The sequence below is a fragment of the Mercenaria mercenaria genome, unplaced genomic scaffold (genome assembly GCF_021730395.1).
Source record: "Mercenaria mercenaria strain notata unplaced genomic scaffold, MADL_Memer_1 contig_2187, whole genome shotgun sequence".
In the NCBI taxonomy this organism is placed as follows: Eukaryota; Metazoa; Mollusca; class Bivalvia; order Venerida; family Veneridae; genus Mercenaria; species Mercenaria mercenaria.
Window position 1 is genome coordinate 55,355 of NW_026460228.1, and position 10,869 is coordinate 66,223.

Sequence of the window (10,869 nt, forward strand, 5' to 3'; positions counted from 1 at the left end):
CGCAAACTGCCGTCTTCTAGACATGTTGCAATTTATCTAGTGTGGTGTTTGAAATACCACTCAACAAGGCACGAGACAGTAGTCTAATCATGAGGTAACCAGGCGAATGACAAGGGAATTTATAGTATCATCGGTAAGATTCCGTCGGATGTTACATATCCTGTGTATAGAAAGACTCGAGGTATCAATGAAACATTTCAAAGCATAACAAAGATTGTTTCCAGATTGACCAAATGTACAGTTTGTATTTAATTAAAAGCCATAAGATATGTGTGTAGTTTCTACCTATGTTTACTGAAAACCATTGTCCAAGCCCTGACTCTATTAAATATAGAGACACGTCTCAGAATGCTAGTTTACCATTGGTTAAATTTATGAATATGCTAAAAGGACAGCCAGTCTGGTGCTAGAGGCAGGTTTCAAAATTAATTATCATAACCTGTTTGGTCAAGTTTATACAAACATTTACATGTAATCTCCACAAAAACTTATATTTTGCGCCAAAGATCATTTTTACCAAAATCAAGCAGCAAGAACTCTGTCGATTTTAAAACATCGACGTGTTAATATAAACATATTTTTGCGAACAGTAATATTTTAAAAGAATTGTTAGAGTTTTATAGTTTCTTTTCATCAATGTTCCTGGTTCCACTTTCTTTAAAGACTTGTGAGTGAAAGAGGTATTTGTCTGCTTAAACACCCGCCAATACCCTTCGCAACACCAAATATCTATAAATTGTTAAGCAAATACAAAACAATAATACACACAAACTTTTCATACATACCATTGATTGGATTTTTTTGCAAAAAGAATGTTGTTTAATTGTTGTGAAAGGTGACTGATTATAAATATTATTACGTATTATAAACAAACGCGGTAGAGTTTGAGGGAGAAACGGAAATGTGTTCTGTTTCAGGAAGACACACACTTCAAAGGCAAAAGTCACAAAAGTATCTCATTCGCCGAAAAAAAGTATTTAGCCACTAAATTAAGTATTTCAGAAAAGGACAAACGCTACACTGGCCTTCAAGTAAAACGTGAACAGAAATCAATTACATACTGATGAGTCAAAACAGGAAACATGAGGGAAGATAAGTACTACAAACTAGTTTGGCTGGACCTCACAGTGGCCAAATAAAGAGAGAGGCAGATGAATTTTGTCGGGAATATAACAAAATTTAAAAACAGAAAAGGCGACGTGGATTGAACGCCCAACGAATGTTTCTCTGTGGCATTATCACCGATCATAACATTTTCATATGATTGCATCATGATTGTTATTACTATTCATCATACATTATTACATCTTTATTCGACAAATCATGTCCGCTTCGGGTGCGAGAGTTCGTGGTATGCTCTCTTGTCGCTATATACAAGCTAAAGACGTGATAAATGGTATTAATATCTTCCTCGTTTGGCACTAAGCATTACACATATAGTTCTAGGACTATTCAGTATAACGTGTCTATACAGTGTTACGTTACAACGGCGTGATATCCCAGTTAGGCAGCAGAAGTTAGGCATTGCGCATTGTGCTCTACAAGCAGACACCCAGTTTACGGACTATACCCACAGAGAGAGTAGAAACAACTCGCAAGCTAGGTGACTCCAATTACATGGTAATTGTTTACCAGCATACTGTCAATAAAAAGCAATAAATCACATGTTACAGTGCTGATAAAATAAGGACAGATTTTCTTTGATGCAAGAATTAATAAATTACAGATATTAAATTATAGTTTGCTGTTTATAGAAGGAATGAGCATATGTGTGCATTATTAAAACTGACTATGTAAAGATTTGGACAAAAAGATGTTCCATTTGTATAGGAAAGTTCCAAACAACATTTTACATATTAGTCTGCCAATATATCCGAAAAAGAGGCCTAGAAATTGCCTTTGATGGCATTTTTTGTTAATGCCCGACAGCCATGTTCATTGTTAACTTTTAAAAAATGGAAAACCTTCAGGGTGGGGTGGGGGCTGTCGCCTTCTAAGGGTCGTATTAAGGTCACAGCACAAGGTCAGAGCAAAGTCAATAAGTGCATTTTTGTTATAAACGTCAGATTTTCGCCATTTTGCTACTTTTTAATATAAACTTGTACTTTTTTGGTGATAATTATGAAACTGATAAGTAAAACAAATTACGTCGTGTACATTTATTAAATTTGAGACTGGCAAATTCAAAAAGACTAAAGTTATTTCTATAGAATGAGCTAAATTTTTCGTACGCTCTGATATTTTGTTCATTTATGAAAGCTAACTCTCTCATGTTTCTAAAACTTCCATTTTCAGGCTAAAAATAATAAAAAGGCTTGTTGTCTTTATTAACAGTACCGGGGGAAAAAGACTAAGACAGTCAAATGTCGTTTGCTTGAACTCGTATTTTCCACTCACTAATCTTGGCTCTAACTCATCGTCAGGTCCAGGCATAATATCTATATAATATATATTTTACGTGACTCGTACTACTGATATTTCGAACAAATTTTGCTTGTCCCGTCGAGTTCTAGCGAATATAGTTCGACTGTACTAACTGACAGATCTAAAACATCGGACGCAATGACGTCAAAATAGCAAATTCGGTTTGACTAAGTCTGTTCATGAAATAGTATTGAATGTGCAAATTCTCTCTAAGATGACCTTATGCTGTCAATTAAATCTCTATTCCACTGATTTACGCATGTGCTGTAGTAATTTCAGGAATGTGTGGGCGTTAAGAAATACATGTACTATCAATGTACAAAAAATCATGCGATATCAAAGTTTAAATATAGATATTAGGTAACTGCAAATGTTATGTTTTTTTAAGTCTATTAGCATGAAAATGATACTCTTCATATCTTTGAATAAACTCAAACAACTTCTTCGCCCATTAACATAAGGCTATTATAAGAACCGGTATAACACTAGGCTATTAAAAGAGCTGGTAACCGCTCTTCAAGTGTGTTTACATCTACAATTTTGTAACTAATTGTTTATGGTGGTTCTATGGATGCCATAACTTAAAAGAGGCTTAATAGATGTGAATTGTATAGTACATCGAATATTAATACCAGTAGTAAAGTAATTGTTTGTGCGAAAACAGTATAACCTCATTTGACCTTTTGACCCTTGGTCAGGACTGGTCAATGCCGGACAATTTTAAAATCACAGGTTTAAACCCAGAAAAAACCTCTGATTTAACTAAAGATGATTTAACTAAAGATGTTTTAAAAAAATAAAGAAAACACATGTTTTATTTAAAAATATTTCCACACTACACCAGAGACAAATGTAGAATAAGTTGGCCTAATATAACATACAGGAAGTAAAATATAAAGTGGTTGAATTTAGACCACAATTTATTTTCTGTTTAAATTACTCTTTTACTTCCTTGGTTTTGTAATCCTTCTACATAGATAAAAACAACTGTTAAAGACATTAAAATGACACAAAATGTACACAATCCCAAATAAAACATTAATAATTATCCATGAAACAAGAAAATTTCAAACTAAAATAACACAGACCGGGAAAACCCAAATGCTAAATATAACAAATATAACAGGTCAGGTTATTTATAAATCTATCCCCTTTTTAATAATTAAAAATTAAAAAAAAAACAAGTAATATCTCCCTTTGATAATAAAATTCATACAAATTATTTTAATTAATATTGGAAAAATTAAAATTACTTTGGAGTTTTTTATTTAAAAACAAAAGTAATTGAATAAATGATAACACATGAAAATAAAATTATGTAATTTCAAAACCATAACACTATTATAATAAAGAATATACACTATATAAACCGGGTTTCAACTTTTATATCATTGAGTCGTGTTGTGTTAGGGCTTATTTCCGGAATCGATCTGACGCTTCCTTGTCTGTTTAAAGGTAGCTTGCAGTAGGGTTTTGTGTACTGGTCGCCTTGTCTGTTAACGGTTACAGCCTGCTGTTATGACATTGACTGGTTGTGACATAAAGAATTCTTCCGTCAATGTTGTAATAGCACTAAATTTGCCTTACTTCGTTCTTGTCTCTAGTTTCAAAGGTTTCGGGAGGCAACGAACAATGGGGTGAAGGTGATTCTGGCTGCAAAACCGGGCAGTTTGATGATTGGAAAAACCAGCTGTAGGGTTTGACCCTACAGATGGTCTCTTAGGAAAGACTAATGGTTCACCCCGGCGTCGGGTGTGCCGTAATAAATTCTACGGGCGTCGGGGTTAAAATAAATGTACAGAACACGGCTTTTGCATTTTTTAACAACTATTAAACAAGTATTAAAAGAATTTTAGTACAAACAACTGAAATCACTCAACCGTTTGGTATGCTGTAGGTATACAAATGATTGAATATCATAATACTTTTATGTTATGAAAATCACTCAATCGTTTGAGTATGCCATAGGCATAGCATGATTGAACATACGCTTTCTTTTTATATTATTAAATATTCCCATTATTTTTATTATTCCAGTTAAAAAAAAACACATTAATTAATTAAAGTTTTAATTTAATTTTTTTAACTTAAAATTTTGTTTACGAATTGAGGTTCATTAAATATATGTTCATCCGATATGTAGAATCTGATGTAACTATCCATCATAAGCGTAAATGTTACTTCTGTAGATATTGAATCGTTATAACGATGAATGTCAAACATTGTCCCTTGGGGTTAAATAAATTTTAATTTTTTTCTTATACATAGATTTTTAATGATCAGTGTCATAGTCCTCAGCTGCTATATTTACGTATTGATAATTGTACTAAAATTAGATCATCATCTTTAAATTCCACCACTAAATATAAAATGTGATATTGGGCTTTTGTCGGTTTATACGGTTCACCTATAGGGCTCGAACCCGTTAATAAATCTTAATATTATTATATAAATTCCGGTTTTTTTTCGACCACAAACACACCCCCAAAAGCACATCTGGTACAACTATTTTATTTTTTTGGGTTTTTATTTGAATAAAATTTTATAATCTACAAAATTCCAGGTTTTAATTCAAATGCATTTAATAGTTCAGACCGATCAGATTTTCATATGTTGAATATATCCAAGCACCATGACGGTTAAAATATTTTTTTCATTTTTATGTAAGCATAAAAAACTGTTATTTAGTATTCGAAGAAAAACACTTCATGCCCCACTTCCTCTAATCTTTTTTCTATTTTTGTCTTTCTTTTTAAGTTGAAATTATTTCAGCTAAATCATCAAGTCGTTTTGTTGTAGCAACTTCAGAAGCAGATAAATTGTCAACAAAGCCTTTTGTTCTAGCTAATTGTGTTTCTTGTTTTAGAAAATAAATTTTTTACTTTTGTAATTTCTTGGGTATTAGTAGAAATTACTTGGGTATTAGCAGTGATTGATTCTCCTTGTTTAGCTGATATTTCAACGACAGAGTCCAGTCAGTTATTATTTTTTTAATTGATCATTAAATTTATCTTTAAATTCATTAATATCTTTTTGTAATAAACCTGAAGTGACTTAATTCCGGGGTACTTTAAATTGTGGCGTGGTGTCAACAGTACTAATCAAGTTCCGAAGTTGTTTCTTAAAATTTTCCAGCTGATCATTAATTGTGTTAATTGCTTTTAGTATTAGCAGTGATTGATTCTCCTTGTTTAATGATTTTTCAACTACAAAGTCATTTCATTTTATGTTTTTCAACTTTAGCTTTAAAATTTCATTAATATCTTCTTGTAATTTTTTTGAAATATTACTTAAGTCTGCATACTTTAAATTATGACGGTTGTCAACAATACTAATCCAATTTTCGAATTTGTTTTTAAAGTCTCTATTTTAGAATTGAGCCCTTTTTAAGGTTATCTAATGCTGTTCATGATCATCACCTCTTTGTGAAGCTGCCTTTTCCAGTTCAGATTTAATTCTGCAAGTTTATTTGAAATTAATTCTAAAAAATTTTTATTCTTATTTCAGTTTCAGTATTTAGTTTATTTATTTCTGTCTGATTTCTAACTGATACATATTTGTAACTTTTTCAGCCTCAATAATCTTGTCTTTTATTTCTTCATGTTTAATCATACTATTTTTTAAAATTCTTGAACTTGATTGTATAACTTTTCAAAATTGGTTTAAATACTTTTTTTATGTTATCATCTGTCAAATCAGATTTCTCTTAAAGTTCTTTAATAGAATCAACCATAGCTTTCATTTCTTTTTCAATTTTATCTTGTAATTCAACTATTAATAATGAATTGTTTTTTAAGTCTTTTGTTATTCTTCAATATTCTTACTTCTGCTTCTAGTGTTTGTTTTTACTTTTGACATCTTCAAGATTATAGTCATTTTTACACTTTGAACTTTTTAACATAAAACCGTCTTGAAACCCCATCTTTGGGGTTTTATCTGGGTCCCCTAGGTTTATAAGGTTATTACCTCCCATATCTAATGCTCTGTTCATTGTTTTATCAAGTTCCTTATTTTTGTGAAGATACGATTCCTTTTTCCTTTTAAGTTTTTTAAATTGTTTTTTAGTAGCATAATCACTTAAATCAATATCAAATTTAACTTTTTATACTGTCAGGTTCATTTTTTGTTCAATATTATTAAAAACTCCCATTATATAATTATTATATATTACCAGAAAGTTTTTTTCTAAAAAACTTCCTTGGTTTGTCAATATAAAAGAAATCATATTTTTGATTTGTTGCATTGGGCAAAAGATTTAGGGTTAAAAATTTTGTTCATTCAAATCATATCATTTTCTCGTTTACCTGGACTTTCAAATAAAATATAATGTGAACAGTTAAAAACGAATATCTTTGGTGTTTTATAGTAAGACTGGCTTAAATAAATAACACAAACAGTTTTTGTGACGTCCTTGAATAAAGTATTTTGATATTTCATTTTGAACCTTTTTATCTTCCCCATACAAATCATCAAATATTACTACTTTTTGTTTTTCTGATTCAAGATTCTCACAAGGTTCAATTTGGTTGGAATCAGTGAATATTCAAGTATTTCATTTGGATCTACTTTAATTTTTTTTTGAAATTTGACTTAATTGGTTAAATTTAAATCTTGATATTTAGATTGTTCTAGGTTTTAGCATATAAGTAAAATTTTAAATCATAATATATAAGAGGTTTTCGAAGTATATGCTTAATGTATTGTTTTTCCAGATCCGAAGACCCACATATTAACATTCTAAAACATGAATCGGGCATAAAAGGGATAACTGTTTAAAGTTATTGGATTTATCACTTTTTGTATCATAATTTGGAATTTCCATTTATATAATATTACATTATTTTACATTATTTTACAATATCTTACATTATCTTACTTTTTTTTACATTATCTTATTTTTAATATATAAATACAATCAAAACTTAATGAATGATAATAAAAAAAAATTAGTCGGGAAAAAGATGAGAGATCTTAGAGAAAAAAATAAGAGATAGAAAATTAAGAAAGCTACAAATCGAGATATGTACACTAAAATTTTAACCAAATTACTGAAAAAATAGAAAGTCAAAAAGAACAATTATCAAGTCATTTAAAAAGCATTACCTGGAATTAAGGAGCAATTAGCGCTACTTCCAAAAAGTATATCAGAAGATCTGCACAAGGTATTGCTGAATTAACTAAAGGAATGCAAATGAATCTAAAAGCAACAAGTTTAAAACCCGGGTTTTCATCGATAGATTGGGGAATGAATTTCGGGAATTAGAAGATTAGGGAAGAAAAAGATGGGAAAATAACTGAAACAACTGATGATACAACTGAAGAATCAGAAGAATTGGGAGCAAGACCAAAGAAAAGAAAATAACTCCCAGTAGATTTAGATGCTTTTCTGGATGATAATGTTTTAAATAAATATGGATATTACAAACGTCTGAAACGTTTGCCCTTTAAATGCAAATAAACTTGAATCTAAAAAAATAAAATAAAAAGATCTTGAAGGTATAATAAATGGTGTTACTGAAGATTTTAAAAAAATTAAATGGTCCAATAATGGCAAATCAAGATCAAAGATTCAGATAAACAAAAAGAAGCAAAAGAATTAAAATATGAACAAGGCGAATTATTAAAGTACAAGAAGGGTTTAAATCATTTCTTGGGTTTTGTCTTCTACATATGGACAAGGAATAAGATATCATAACCCATATAAAGTTTCACCAAATGGACAATAGGGTAATTTAATTATTAACTTAAATAAACTTTAGGTCAAAACAAATTAATTGCTAAGGATCAAAGAACTGGAAAAGAATTAATTTAAAATATGAAGTAGATGATGATTTATTGATTTGATTAATAAAGATATAACAATAAAAAAACCTTCAATTCATTCTGGGAAAATATTTAAAGAATTAACAGAAAAGTCGGATTACCTATCAATAAAAGATCTATGAAATTTAAAAAAGAAATTAGAGGAAAAGGTTATGACGTTTGTCCATGAAATCCAGAAGAATTGTTTAAATGACTTGGATTTAAATTTTGTAGTTCAATTAATGCTGGAAATAATAATGAAGAACTAAAAATGAAGGTATTAGCATAATGATAAAACTATTAAAAATAAATTCACTCTTACCAAAAGAACATGAAATGTTATATAAAATATTTTTCTTGAATTAAATTTTAGTTAAATATACAAGGACAAAAAAATAGTATTAAGTTCTGAAACAGTTAAAGATGATAACAAAAATACTCCGAGTGATTTTACAATTAGATTTAGTCGTTCTTTAATTTTAGATGAACACAAAACTTATGTTGTTGGTTTGGATAGTATTAACACTATGACCTACTTTTGGGCCCTAATATTATGATGAAAGTAATAAAAAAATTTTCGTTATAAAAATGGTAAGGATGGAAAGATATCTTTAAAATGGTTCTTACAGTTACACAGATATTAATAATTATATTAGGGAAAATAATAAGAAAATGATGATTATGAATTTGATAAATCAGACATTGCCCCAATAATTTTGGAATTTAAATTTAAGATTTTTAAAGATTTTGATTTCAATTAAAGATAATTTTATGTTGGATTTAGGAATGTCCAATTTTTCATACTTTGGGCTTAAATTTGAGAAAAAAAAAAATTGGAAAATACTGAATGGGGAACTACAACACCAAATATAACAACTCTGTGGATACAATTTACATTCATTGTGATCTTATTGATAATTCACTTGTAGATGGTATTTTCAGTGATTTATTATGCTTTAAGTACTGCAGATTTAAACAGAGCTTATCCATTTACAAAAGAACCACAAAGAGTTGGATATTTCTGAAATTAATAAATATATTAAAAATTCAATTAAAATATATATTACAGATGTATTTGGTAGAATAATTAATTTTAATGGGTTGAAACAAGTTTTACACTATTTTAAAGAAATTAATTAATTATGAAATTATAAATTTTAGTTTTTATAATGTACAAAAAAGTTTATGACAAAAATAAAGGAATTTATTTATGTTGATGCTCAGCCCGAAGAAGAAATCATACACGGAACAGGTAATCTTTGACACTTTAACGAAATTGTTTTAAAGCGGAGTTGCATCTTCAATTAGCACAGCTGGAAAAAAGCATTAGAAACAGCGGGGAAAAGCCGCACTAGAAAGTGGAACAAAAAAGGTTTGGGAACAGAAGTTGGAAATTTAGCTGTAAATAAAATTTTGAAAAATTTAAAAAAAAACCCTGCCTCCGGCTGTTGGTAATTTAATTGCTAAGGAATTACAAGAAAAGAATAACAGTAAAAAAATAAAAAAAATAATAAGGAGTAGGAGGAGGATATTAATATAAGACAAATAGATTATTGTCAGGATCGGGGACGCGTAACGTATTAACAGATTAATTTATAAAAACTAAAGTTTTAACTTTAATAAAACAAAAGTTTTAACTTTAATAAAAACTAAAGTTTTAACTTTAATAAAAAATAAAATAATATATAATATAACTGTTTAGAACAAAACAAAATTGTGAAAGATATGAATTAACTCCTATTCAATTAGATACAGCTTTAATATCGGGTCTTGGGAAATAATGTTAAGCAACAAAAAAACGGATATCACTTTACAATTAATGATAGAAGTTCAATTTTGTTTGGGTTTAATGGTTATTTTGAAGAAAGTTTTAAAAGTAAATAAGCTTGCTAATGGTAATAATTATGTGGTGGAGATCAAATTGCCCTAATTAATAATGCAGCTTCTTAATTGATCAGTTAGTGGTTAAACAAAATGGAAAAATTGTTTATGATTGTAATAATTTTTTATAAGGTATTAAATGCAAGAGTTTGGTTGAACTATCTGAAGATTATGCAAAACAACGGGAAACAAATGAATTTATCTCTTTAAGATACTTCTACTGTTGCCGAGAGCAGGAATGATCAAGCTGGATATAATAAGGTTTTTGCTAACTGGGAAGTTTTTAATCGAAGGTGGTCTGAGGTAAACTAAAATTCCTTTAAAAATAATTATCATTTTTTCAGGGTTTAGAAACTAATATTTTACCTCCAGTCAAATTCAAATAACACTACAGCTGACAGATGATGATGAATTAATTTTTAGAGCTAATGCGCTGATCCAGGTAGGGTAATTGTAACAAAATTAATTCTATGGTGCACGTTTGGTTTTTAATGAATTTGGACTTAATTTAATTTCTGAAAGATTTACAAAAAGCAAGATGATCATACTTGGGGAAAATGATGATGCAATCAAGTGACAACAAACAAGATTAATACAACTTTAAAATTTAACGGCTGGTGTAAAAAAACCACAACATGTATTTGTTTTTTACAACGACCTGATAAAAGTAATGCAAAAATACATAATCCACATTTATTAGATACATTTAAAACTTAATGCAGCAAATGATGATTTTAATTGCACTTTGAGCCCCTGTCGTCT